At 46.6% G+C, this 12,551-nt stretch overlaps 1 long non-coding RNA gene across 1 annotated transcript; it reads right to left on the bottom strand.

The window, feature by feature from the left end:
- Positions 1-9,359: 9,359 nt before the first annotated feature.
- LOC117027613 (uncharacterized) lies at positions 9,360-11,910 on the bottom strand. Its single transcript, XR_004423950.1, has 4 exons — positions 11,833-11,910; positions 10,732-10,965; positions 10,470-10,633; positions 9,360-9,535 (listed from the first exon to the last, which is right to left on the bottom strand). It is a non-coding gene; the product is annotated as an uncharacterized LOC117027613 (long non-coding RNA).
- Between the last annotated feature and the right edge of the window lie 641 nt (positions 11,911-12,551).

Genomic DNA, 12,551 nt, shown 5'->3' with positions numbered 1-12,551 from the left:
GACCATGGAGTCTGGAAGAGCCATTTTCTGTTCTCCACCCAGCCTGGCCACATGACTACTGGGTGTCCTTGGTTGGGTCATCCTGCTTAGCCCAGGGTCACTTGTGCCTGGCATGATTTGTCCCTGTGAATAGAGAGGGTTCAGGCTGAATGATTTCTCTGGGCCCTTCTACCTGGAACCTTCTTGCTTTTCATTGAACAGCCTTTCAGGAGGCAGTCAGCTTTATAGGAGGGCTCATTTGCAGGTCCATGCTTTGAGAGATTTGTAGTTATTTACACCATAGTATGAATTAGTGACTAAGGTCCTCCTGAGAACAAACATCTACTAACCAGAACAGCCATGAATGAAACCTTGAAGGGAGCCCTCAAGAAAAAAAATGACAGTAAGAGGTGGGGATGGGCACCCAAACAAACTTTGGATCTACTTTTTTTTTTAAAACTATTCTTTGAGCTGGTTATATTTAGATGCCATGGTCTAAGACTACCTTACTAGCTCTTTTCATCAGCTGGTATCTAGTAGGCACATTCAGTATGCTTACTGCATGAATCAATAAAGGTAAGAAAGAACGAACCAGAATCTAGTCTGTCCATTTGTAATCTGTCAAGGGTTAGTGGACTGGATACAGATAAACTGGATTTATCCTTTTCCCTACTGGGTATGTTGTATCACTGAATCTCCATGACAACCCTACGTCACAGGGGCTATAATTGTTCCCATTTTACAGATAAGGAATCTGAGACCCAGAGAAGTTCAATAACTTGCTCAGGGTCACACAGCAAGTAGGGTGGAACCTGGATTTAAACCCATCTGTCCTGACTCTTAAACTTTATGCTTAACTGCTCAGTATCTGAGCACTCTGGCCCCAGCTTAACAAAAGTCACACAGTCATCCTGCTGGCATCCAGCCCAAAGATTGGCAGTCCCTCTCCTGCCAGTCTCTCATGCCACTGTTATCCATGGATGCTGTGTAGAGCCCTTATGAACACGTTGCTGAAACAGGACAAAGAGTCTCTGACCTCTGGCCAGGATCATGTCAGTCAATTTCAACCCATTCTTCCTACACCAATCATAATTATAGTTGCAAACACTCTAATAATAAAAATGTCTTATGCGTGCATAGAGCTGGAGAGTTTGCAAAATACTTTCCTGTTGATCATGTCATTCAGGATTCCCAATACCTCATGGGACTGGATGTCAGTTAAATTTAGGTTAGGCTGAGGAACATAGAAAAGCCAAAAATAACAGAGCCATAAACAAACATAGGTTATTCTACCACGTGTACGAGTATAGCACATAACACTGGAGGTAAACAGTCAAAGTCTGGTGTGACAGCTCTATGAAGTCTTCAGGAACCAAGACACCTCCTCTCAACTCTGCCATCCTCAGCTCCAAGCTTTTAGCTTCATGGTTCAAAATGGCTGCTGAAACTCCAGCCACATTCCCAGAGCTAATAGTTAACCAATATTCAGTGTGACTAGACAAATTGTTCATGGTCAGTGTCCTTTCTGATTGATCAGTGCCCATCTCCACACTGATTATTAAAGATTTTAAACATGAACCGTGCACATTCCAGGCAGCAGGAAGCCTCCCTGTAAGCAGCCATCCCCCCAATACCACCTGTGTTAATTTCCTAGGACTGTTGTAGCAAAGTACCAAAAACTGGGTAGCTTAAAACTGTTCTGGAGGCTAGAAGTCCAAAAAAGGTATCAGCAGGGCCATGCTCCCTCTGACTCTTTCAGGGGAGAATCCTTCCTTGCTTCCACTTCCGGGGTTTGCTGGTTATCCTTGATGTTCCTTGGTTTATAGATGCAAACTTCCAGTCATACAGCTGTCTTCTCCCTCTGTGTCTTCACATCATCTTTCCTGTGTCTGTGTCTGTATTCAAATTTCCTTCTTTAATAAAGACTCTAGTCATGTTGGATTAGGGCCCACCTGAACGACTTCCTTTTAACTTGATTACCTCTGTAAAGACCCTATTCCAAATAAGTTCACATTCTGTGGTATTGGGGGTTAGGACTTTAACACATCTTTTTTGGGGACACAATTCAACCCACACCACCACTCAACACTTTCTTTCATATCATTGGCCAAAACAGATACATGGTGTCACCTAGCTGTGAGGGGAATGGGAAGACGAAATCTGTCGTTGGGTACATTGTTGCTACCTCCAACCCCCAGTAAAGTCAAAATATTAAAGAAGAAAGGGAGACCAAATACTGCATGGATACTGGCAGTCTCTGACGCGAGTAGGAAAGGTTATTTCCCCCTTTTACAGATCAGTATACCAGTTCAGAATAATCATGGGATTTATTCCATAGGGTTAGATGGACAGAGAAGGAAATAACCATTTATTGAGCACCTATTGTGTGACAGGAACCATGCTAAATGCTTACAAACACATGACTGCATTTAATCTTTAGACAACCCTGACAGGCATTGTCAGCCCCATTTTACAGATGAGGAAATAGGGGTTAAATGTTTTGTGGAGGGTGACACAGCTAGTGAGCAGCAGAGCTAGGACTTAACTCTAGTCTGACTAACTTTATGCCTGTGAGATGGGCCCTGGGGATGAGGTTATGAAGCCAGAACAAAGAATGCTGAGACCAGGCCAAGAGCAAATAGCAGGAGACCTGAGAAAGGTTGGAACTCAGAGTCAAATACAAGATGAACTAGCAGACAGAGCAACAACCCGAAGTCAGCACTGCAAACTCCCTGTGTGCATCAGTGACCCTGAAGTAACCAGAAACCAGACGCTGAAAGCAGCCTCAGGCATTATAAGGTCAGCGCTGTCCTCAAGTTAAGGGTGGGCATTAATAATAACAGTAGCCACCATTTATTGAGCATCTACTATGCTCAATATTATTCTATTACGGGCTTAATAATAATAATTACTAAGATTACCAGAGAACTTAACTATCATGCAGTCTTGTTGAGATACATAACCTTTAGCTTCACAAGAACCCTATGAGGTCTGTGCTATTAGTCTTACCGGGGGAGGAAATAAGCTAGAGAAGCTAACCTGCTCTAGGTCACACAGCTAGTGAGCGTCACAGCTATGCTACATACATTTCCTCCATCCTCACAACAAGCTTGTAAGGTGGGAATTATTCCTCTTATTTCACAATGGAGGAATCTGAGGCCCAGAGAGGCCAAGTGATTTGCCCAAGATCACACAGCTGGCAAGTGGTGGAGCCTGGACTCAAACTCAGGGCGGTGCACTGGTAAGGAACTTGAAGTGGTACAGGCCAGGGTCATGTTGGAGCAGATCCTGAACCTCAAACTTTGGCTCCCTGAATTTTAGTTATTAGTGAGGTATCTGTGTCCCCTGGCACAGAAGCAGGCGGGACAGAGGCCGGTCTATGCCTCGGAACCCAGCCTAAGACTCGGCACCAAGGAGACAAAACTCAAGTGTGTTGATTGAAATGTGGGATTAGAGTAACAACTCTTCCCTAGACAGACAAGATCCTAAGATGCTGAATTGGGTGGTTTGGATTTCTTTATTTTATTTTCACTTTCTTTTAGGCTGAACGCAAATGTGAAAAAAATAATAGTGTCAAACAATTAAGGAATTCACACACTTTCTCTCAAGCCAGACCTGAGTCATTTCTGACAAATGTGATAAGAATACAACCACCAAAAACAAACTGAAAAACTACTCAGCTGAAATTCTCACTTTCTCCAGCAGCTGTATCCAGACTCACCTGGGAGTTTAATGGAAAAGGCTGTTGACTCTTCTGCATTCCCCAACGGTTCTCAGAGGGGTAGGCACCAGAATCACCTGGAAGACTAATTAAAACACAGATTTCCGGGCCCCACCCCAGAGTTACTGATTCAGTAAGCCTGAGAATATGCATCTCTGGCAAGTTCCCAGGTAATGCTGATGCTGCTGGCCCAGGAACCACACATTTTAAGAATCTCTGGCTTAAACACACTTGAAGCACAGCAGGCAAAGAGGTCAAAGCTGGGTACCATTGAAATTAGGGCTAAGGCTCTCACCCCCAGGCCCTCTCTGGCAGGCAGGTAAGGTGGGGCAAAAACCAACCTGGGCTGAATGGCTGTACTGTCTCTAGATAATAAGAGAATAAACTTCCAGGGTATATACGAGTAAACTTCAATTCATCTCCTGGGGACATCCTCCCTGGCTGTGTGACTTTGGCAGAGTTTTTTTTATCTTGTGTGAGACTCCCTTTCTGCATCTCTAACATGGCCATGTTAAGAGTACCTACTTCTTAGAATTGGTGCAAGGAGTTCACGGGCATGTAAAAGCTCTTGCCCAGTGCTTGGCACGTACATTAGTAAATGCATTGTAAGTGGTAGCTGTTTGTCTTATTACCCTGAGCCGGGGTGCAGAGGGCCAGAGAAAATCCAGCAATAGGCCAGAGGGATACTGCCGGGGGCAGGATGGGAAAAGCAGCTCCACTGGGAGGTTTGGAGAACCGAGCTGAGGAACACCCAGCAGGGGTCAGAGGCTTAGGAAGAGGGTCAGCCCAGTGCAAAGAGGTGGGTGGTGGAATTCCATTTCATTCCCTGTAGGACTTCACAGGGGCAGAGGCCGATGTGCTCAGCCCTGAGTCATGCAACACTGACCCAAATGGGCCTCTTTCTAAATTGCTGCCGTAGTCATGTTCTCCGCTAAAAAACTGCTCACTCACCGCAAGGAAGAGTGGAGCCAGGCAGCCTTGTCTGTACCTCCAGGCTCTGTGCTGCCTTCCCCCCACTGCTGATTGAACCATACTGCGTCTATATGCCTCCAGTTATCTGACCAATCAGAGACACAGAGACTGTGATCAGGTGACAGGTCAGAGCCAGGGGGAGTGGAATTCACTCCAGAAGGAGCCAGAGTGTTTGCCTCTGTCTCTGAGGCTTCCAGCCATGCTGGGTGTCTGTGAGAGACCCTGGGGCCACACAGCAGTCCTCAATAACGTGGACACCAAACCTTCTACTTTTGGAAGGCACAGCTGTCACTGTCTCTGCATTCTGTTGGTTAAAGTGGTCACAGAGCTGTCCAGATTCATTGTGGGATGGGACTATACAGGCATGAATACTGGGAGCCCTGGTTCACTGGGAGCCAACTTTGGAAACCAGCTGCCACACAATCCATTCAGTCTCTGCACATCTCCTGTCCCCTTCTGTGTAAATCATCATCATCTCTAGCCCAGAGATCTGTAACAATATTCTAAGTAATCCTCCTGTACTACACTTACCTCTTGCCAATCTAGTCCCCACACTGCCACCAGAGTGTTCTTGTCAAAATGCAAATTAAGCCAATCCCTATTCAAAACCCCGCAATGACTCCCCATTGCTCCTGGGACGAAGTCCCAGATCCTTAAAAAGCCTGTACAGCCCTCCATCAGGGACCCAGCTCCAGCTTCATTTCTGTCCAGCTCTATCTCTGTCCATCTCCTTACTCTCCCAGCCACCACCATCCTGGCCTTCCTGCTGTTCCTTGAACCTGCCACACTCTTTCCTTTCCTGGGGACTTGCCATTTGCTGGTCCCTACATCTGGAACATTTTCCCCACCTCTTTACGTGACCAACTGCTGCTTATCCTTCAGGCCTCTGCTTCGATCTCCTTGCCTCAGAGAGGCTGTCCTGACACTTTGGATCAGTCAACACATTCTTTTTTTGAGAGTAAGAAAAAAATCCAACTCAACCTGGCTCAAGCACAAAGGGAATGTATTGCCTCGTATAACTGAGCTACTGAGGGATCAAAGCTCAGATACAGGCCTTGTTTCAGGTCTCAGCTCTCCCTTCCACGGGGTTGGTTTCCTCCTTAGGCAGCCCTGGACCCTTGGACTGTGTTGTTTCTTTGGCCTTGTTGTGACCCTTGGACTGTGTTTCTTTGGCCTTGTTGTGTGATGTGCACGTCTCTGATTGGCCAGGCCTAAGCCTCAAGCCACCCCCTCTCCAGCTAGGAGATAGGATCATTATGGAAGGAGAGTAGGACAGGGGTGGTTCCCCAAAGGGAAAATGGGATAACGTTACCTGAAGAAGGGAGATACATTCTAGGCAGGTGAAAAATACTGGAGCATTCCCTTGATTGTCTTTGCCAGTGCCCTGAATGCTTCCTTCACACACCCAGGCACTCTCGCACCTGCGGATCTTTGCACAGGCTACTCCCTCTGCCTAGAATTTTTCTTTTTTTAATAATATAAATCCTCTCAAACAATGTTTATTTTGAAATCTCATGCAGAAAATTTCTAAAAATAATACATACATTTCACCCAGATTCCCAAAATGTTAATGTTTTAATACTATTTGCTTTATCATCCTTTCTCTCTATATACGTGTATATTTATTATACGTATGTTTATATACACATACATAATATCTATTTATGTCTATCTATGTGCAGTTTATTTTTTCTGAACTGTTTGAGGGTAAGTTGCAGACATAGTTCCACTTTTCCCCTGATACATCACTGTGTGTTTTACCTGGAATGTGTCTCCTCCAGGTAGCCATATGGCTCACTCCAGATATGGCACAGCCTCACTTCCTTCCAGTCTTTGTTCAAAGGACACCTACCCAATCGTCCTTTTAAAGATTTCAACCCACCCCGTTTATACACCCTGTTGTCACTCTTGGTCCTCTTAGCCTTTTTTACTGTTTCTCCTTTTATGGCACCTTTCACTTTCTAGGATACTTTAGAACTTACATATTGAGTCTATGTATTTTAAGCTTCATAAGGACAAAGATCTTGTGTTCACTGAAATATCCCAAGCTCCTAAAACAGCACTTAGCACATAGCAGATGGTCAGTAAATACTGAATGAATGAATGAATGAATGAATGAATGAATGAATGATGAGGCAAACCAAGGTCATAGCAAATAAGTGCTTTTCATCAGGCCCTGTCACGAGCCAGGCATTGCGGTCAGGCCTTTTCTGTGATGTCCTCTAAGGCTGCCTACGCTCTCACTGGGACCATACTGGTTTATGTAGCCCCTAGCCATTGTGGGGTAGACCCAATACAAAATTATGGGATCCCAGTTTTGTTGTCGTTATTACTTTTTTTGTTTTTTAACTTTTATTTATTTTAAGTGTGTTTTTCCAGAACCCACCAGCTCCAAGTGAAGTAGTTGTTTCTCAATCTAGTTGTGGAGGGCGCAGCTCACAGTGGTCCATGTCGGGATCGAACCAGCAACCTTGTTATTAAGAGCACCGTGCTCTAACCAACTGAGCTAACCATCCACTCCCTCGTTATTATTTTTGACTTCCCTTTCTCTCTCCTTCCCTTACTCCAAAGCCACTCTTTGCCCTAATGTGCTTCTCCCTCATGGCAGCCATTCCCCTCTTGTGTGGCAGAGGCAGGGCAGTGTGGTTCAAAGAATATTGGATGGGAGTCCGTGGAAAAGTCAACTCTTTCTCTGGATCTCAGTTCCCTCTGCTATGACTCCTATGATCTCTGAGACTCTTAGTGGCTTGGATAGCATCCTCCAGTCTCTTTACATTATCACCCTCGGGAATCTGAATTGAGGTTATGGCCTTTTCTCTGATGGCAGAATGTATGGCTTATTCTCACAGCAATAGATGAGAAAAGTATTTTCAGGTCTGAGGTTGCTGCTTGCCTGCCTCTCAGTTTGGGAATTAGACAAATGTAGATTTACCTCAGAAGCTGCCACACCTTCATAGCTCTATGACCCTGGCAGTTTGCCTCAACATTCTGAGTCTCAGTTTTCTGCACTGTAAAAAGCATTTAGTGATATCTTCTTCAGAGGGTTGTTGGGAAGAGTTAATCAAAAGACGCACACAAAGCACTTTGCATATAACCTGACACACAGATACTGTTCCTAAAGTAGTAGCTGTTGTTAGTTTTTGAGCCCTGAGGGGATTCCTACAGGTACACATGGGCAGGGGTAGTGGATAGGGGGGGCATTTCTGGAGTCCTCTCTGCACAGTAGGTGCGATCCTTGGTACTGTGTGCAGCGGCTGTGGGGCTGTGGGTATTTTGGAGACACCAGTTCCTGACTTTTAGACAGAGTTCCAGGCCCCTCGTCTCCCCATTTTGGAGACTGAGCCCAGAAGTCTGAGTCACAGAAAGCACTTAAAGGTCCCTGGGAAAGCCATCTGGGCCAGGAGCACTTAGAAGATGTTTTCCCATATGTTTAGTTTATTGAAATATTGTATTTGTCATTTATAGCTGCAAAAAAACTCCCAAAACTTAATGGCTTAAAACAATAAAAACGTGTTGTCTCACACAATTTCTGAGGGTCACGAATCAGGAAACAGCTTAGCTGGGTAGCCTGGCTCAGGGCCTCTCATCAGTCTGTGGTCAAGCAGTCAGCCAAGGCTGCAGACATCTGAAGGTGTTCCCTGGGACTGAAGGATCCACATACTGTAAACTCACTCACTAGCTGTTGGCAGGAAGCTGCAGTTCCTTACCACGTACATTTCTCTGTGGGGATGCTCAACACATGGCCTCTTCCAGAACAAGTGATCCGAGAGAGAGGGAGAGAGAGAGAGAGAGAGAGAGAGAGAGAGAGAGAGAGAGAGAGAGAGAGAGATGGAACAGTGTCTTTCATAACCTAAGCACAGCAGTGACATACCATCCCTTCCGCCATATTCCATTGGCCACACAGATCAACCTGATAAAATACGGGGAGCAGGGATTGCACCATGGTGTGCACACCAGGGTCAGGGGTCACTGGGATTCTTTTGAATGCTGCCCATCACAGGTATAATGTACATATGATGAAATTCACAGATCTTAGGTGTATAGTTTGGTCAGTTTTAACTGTCGAAGGTTCTCACGTAACCCACACTCCTATCAAGGTTTAGAACATTTCTATCTCCTCAGAGTATTCCTCATCCTCATTCCTCATCTTCAGAACGTTCCTCAGAACATCCGTCACCTCATGTCCCTTCCCAATCCATAGCCCCTCATCCCGAGCAACCACTGCTCTTATTTCTAGCTATATAAAATCCACAGTTTTACCCGGTCTAGAACTTCATAAAAATGTAATCATACCGTCGGCACTCTTTTGTGTCTGGCTTCTTTTTTCTGCATGATGATTTTGAGATTCATCCATGTTGCTGCGTAAATCAATGGTTCATTCCATTTTATTGTGGAGTTAGGCACTCCCACCTCTGTGTAATTCTTACCCTTTTTCAATGTGCCCTTAACCTGATATCTGGCAGTTAACTCTTCATGTTTCTCCTTCTACTGGACTGTGACCTGCCTGAGGACCCCTGTGTGAGCTGGGTCCCCAATGTGAGCTCAGTGCCTGTCAGGCAGTAGGTGCTGGGAACTGTCACATCCCGGGACTTGGAAGTGTGGCATGATGGGAACTAGGGGTCAGCAGAAAGAGGAAGGTCAGGGCAGGGCAGGCCAGACCCTCGCAGGATACCTGTTCACTGGGGCTGGAAATCACTCCAAGACACAGCGTCTGGGAGCTGGGCCCAAGGAGCTCAGAGAACTCTCCAACCAGAGGATCCAGGACAGAGAAAGGGTTTCAGTTCAAGAAGCGCAGTGAGTCCAGGGTTATTATCCTGGAGGTTACCCTCTGGCCACTGAAAAACTCACTGACTGGGGATAGTCCTGAAAGAAAGTGAAAACTGATTCTCGTCTCTTCTTTCTCCTCCCCTTTCACCTAAACAGTGTACCTGACAACTAGCCCCACCCTCAGGGGGCCTGGCCTCCTGGCCTCACGTGAGTACTGCCCTCCAGTCTCTGCATCTCACACTGGCCTCACCCTTTACAGGGACCTGAGGAGACCAAGGTTAAGGCACCAACACCCAGTAGACTTTCTGGAATCCCAGGGCCCCCAGGGCATACGCTTAGGGGGCAGAGTAGTGAGTCCCTGCTCCACTGCCTTCCAGCTGTGTGACCTTGGTCAGAAGATGTCCTCCTCTGTGAAATGGGGTCATAATCCCTAGCTACGAGGGTGAGTGCAGGACTGACTGAGGTAACGGGCTAAGCACAGTGGCTGACAGAGAAAGGGTGGTGTGACTTGGTGGGACAAGGTGTCAGGTGGACCTTCCCTTTTTATCCAGAAAGGTAAAATTAGCACCAGAATCTAGAGCTAAGAACAAAAAGGTGTGAAATGCTCCACCTTCCAAGCTCAGAGGATTGCTGGCTCCCCTCAGGGCTTAATAGGATGAGCCACTGCAGCTGAACCAGCACTACCCATGCTGCTAGAGGTATGAAAAGAAGCCACCTGTCCCTCTCTCCCCAAGGGGCAGAGCACGGAGCTACGGATTGGTTCTTCTCCCTGAGGCAGGGCAGGTATGTCCAACTGTATTTTGCAAAGATGGCTACCATCCCACTTGCTCCCCTGCAATGTGACTCTATCACTCCTCCATCAAAAGGACCAGTCAAGTCCACTCCCCTTGAATCTGGGCTGGCCTTAGTGACTCACTCATAACAATAGAACACAGCAGAAGCTACCCTACATGACTTCCAAGGCGAGGCCAAAAGGAACCTTGCAACTCTTTCCTTGATCTCTTGGAAAGCTCACTCTATAGACACTCACCATGAGACACTCCCTCTTGGAGCCCAGCTGCTATGCTATGAGAAGCCAACCCACGTGGACGGACCATGTGTAGGCTCTCCAGACAGCAGTGCCAGCTGAGCCTTCTACGTCATCCCAGCTCAGGCACCAGGTGATTCCAGCCCCAGCCATTCGAGTCTTTCCAGCTAAGGGCCCAGAGACATCATGGAGCAATGTATTAGTTGTCTATTGCTACATAACAAATTACCCCCAAATATAACAGCTTAAAACAACAAACACTTACCATCTCACACCATTTCTGACAGTCAAGAATCTGAGAGCAACCTATCTGGGTGGTTGTGACTCAGGGTCTCTCATGAAATTGCAGTCAAGCTGTCGGCCAGGGCTACAGTCATCTAAGACTTTCTCTGGGGCTAGAGCATCCACTTCCAAGCTCGCTCACATTGTCATTGACAGGAGGCCTCAGTTCCCCTCCAGAAGGGCCTCTTCATATATGAGTGTCCTCATGACATAGCAGCTGGCTTCCCCCAGAGTTGAGTGATCCAAAAGACAGAGAGGAAGAAACCACAATATCTTTTATAACCTACACTTGAAGGTGACATACAATTAATCCTGCCATATTCTATTGGCCACCCAGACCAACCCTGATACAAAGTGGGAGGGGACTATACAAGGACACGAATATGGGGAGGGGGGCGTGCTTGGGTCATTGGAAACCATCTTGGAGGCTGCCTACTGCAAGCGGAGCCCAGCCATCCCCTCTGTGCCCTGTCATATTCCTGACCCACAGAATCTGTGAGCATGAGAAAATGGTGGTTGTTTTAGTTTGTGAAATTTAGGGTGGCCTGTTACAGGGCAGTAGATAACTGGAACAGAGCCAAGAGAATAATTCATCCAGTTCTGGGTGCCACCAGAGGGCATCGACCTCTCCTTCCTCAGGGGTGTCAACCGAGCCACTGCACCTGCGGACCTGCCCTGGTGACAGTGAAATAGGGAAGAGGGAACTGGAGACAGAAGGCCAAGGATGTGACTAGGTGGTGTGTGGGCAAGAAGAGGAAGAAAGACAGATTCTACCCATGTCCACAGGCCCTGGGACTGGGGCTGCAGAAGGTAGGAGTGACGGGACTCAGCAGGCTGGCGGGGAGCACAGAGATGAGCCATGAAGGGTAAGCCTACAGCCACCAGCAGAGGAGGGCTGTTTGGCACCAAGCCCTTTATTGGCATGGCCTGTGACGGCCTCACAAACCCCTCCCCCACCCCCGCCCCCACACACAGAGTCTAGAGATAATGAACTGAACAGCTGTGAGGACCGAGAGGAAAGGAACACAGCCGCATTACTAGGAGTAAAGAAAGGGTCAGCCAAGGGCCAGCAGGGGATACATACCTAAGAAAACAAGTCCTGTTTTTCCTTTTGTTCCTCTCCACAAGAGGGCAGGGAAGCAGACCGCACCCAACCCCTCTACTACCACAAGTCCTGCCTTCTGGGACTTTGAATCCTATAGCGATTGACCTTTGAAAATGGAAAGACCAAGTGAATGTCCAAAACAAGAGACTTCATGAATAACTAAAAATGACTGAATTTTGGAACCACGTGGAGATGTCATCGAGGGGGCTAAATGCTGATCAGGAAAGGGAGAATGAAAGATTATAGTTGGTAGAAGCTATGTTTTTAAAGACTGATTTACCTTTAAATGTTGATATTTCTCAATCAAACTAGTTCCAGGAGCCATTATTATTATTATGATGATGATGATGATGATGATGATGATGATTGTCCTTGACTCCTCCTGTTTCACTTCATTCATTCACTTATTCATTCCTCTTTCACCTCATACATTCATTCACTCATAAGCACTTACTGTATGCCAGGCACGGTGCTAGGCACATTTCTATAAGTAAATTAGAAGTACAGTCAACTGGTCACCATGTCCTGTCCATTCAACTCCCAAATATCTCCTGAGCCTTTGTCCACATCTCCCACCCAGATGTCTCTGCCTCAGTTCAGGCCTCAGTAGCTCTCATTTGGATTATTTCCTTGGCTCTGGTCTCTTACCATCCAGTCCATTCTCCACCCTTCCCAAGAGAGATCTTTCTAAATGGCAA

Source organism: Rhinolophus ferrumequinum, chromosome 9 (assembly GCF_004115265.2).
Source record: "Rhinolophus ferrumequinum isolate MPI-CBG mRhiFer1 chromosome 9, mRhiFer1_v1.p, whole genome shotgun sequence".
NCBI classification, from domain to species: Eukaryota; Metazoa; Chordata; class Mammalia; order Chiroptera; family Rhinolophidae; genus Rhinolophus; species Rhinolophus ferrumequinum.
This window is presented reverse-complemented; position numbering and strand designations above follow the sequence as displayed.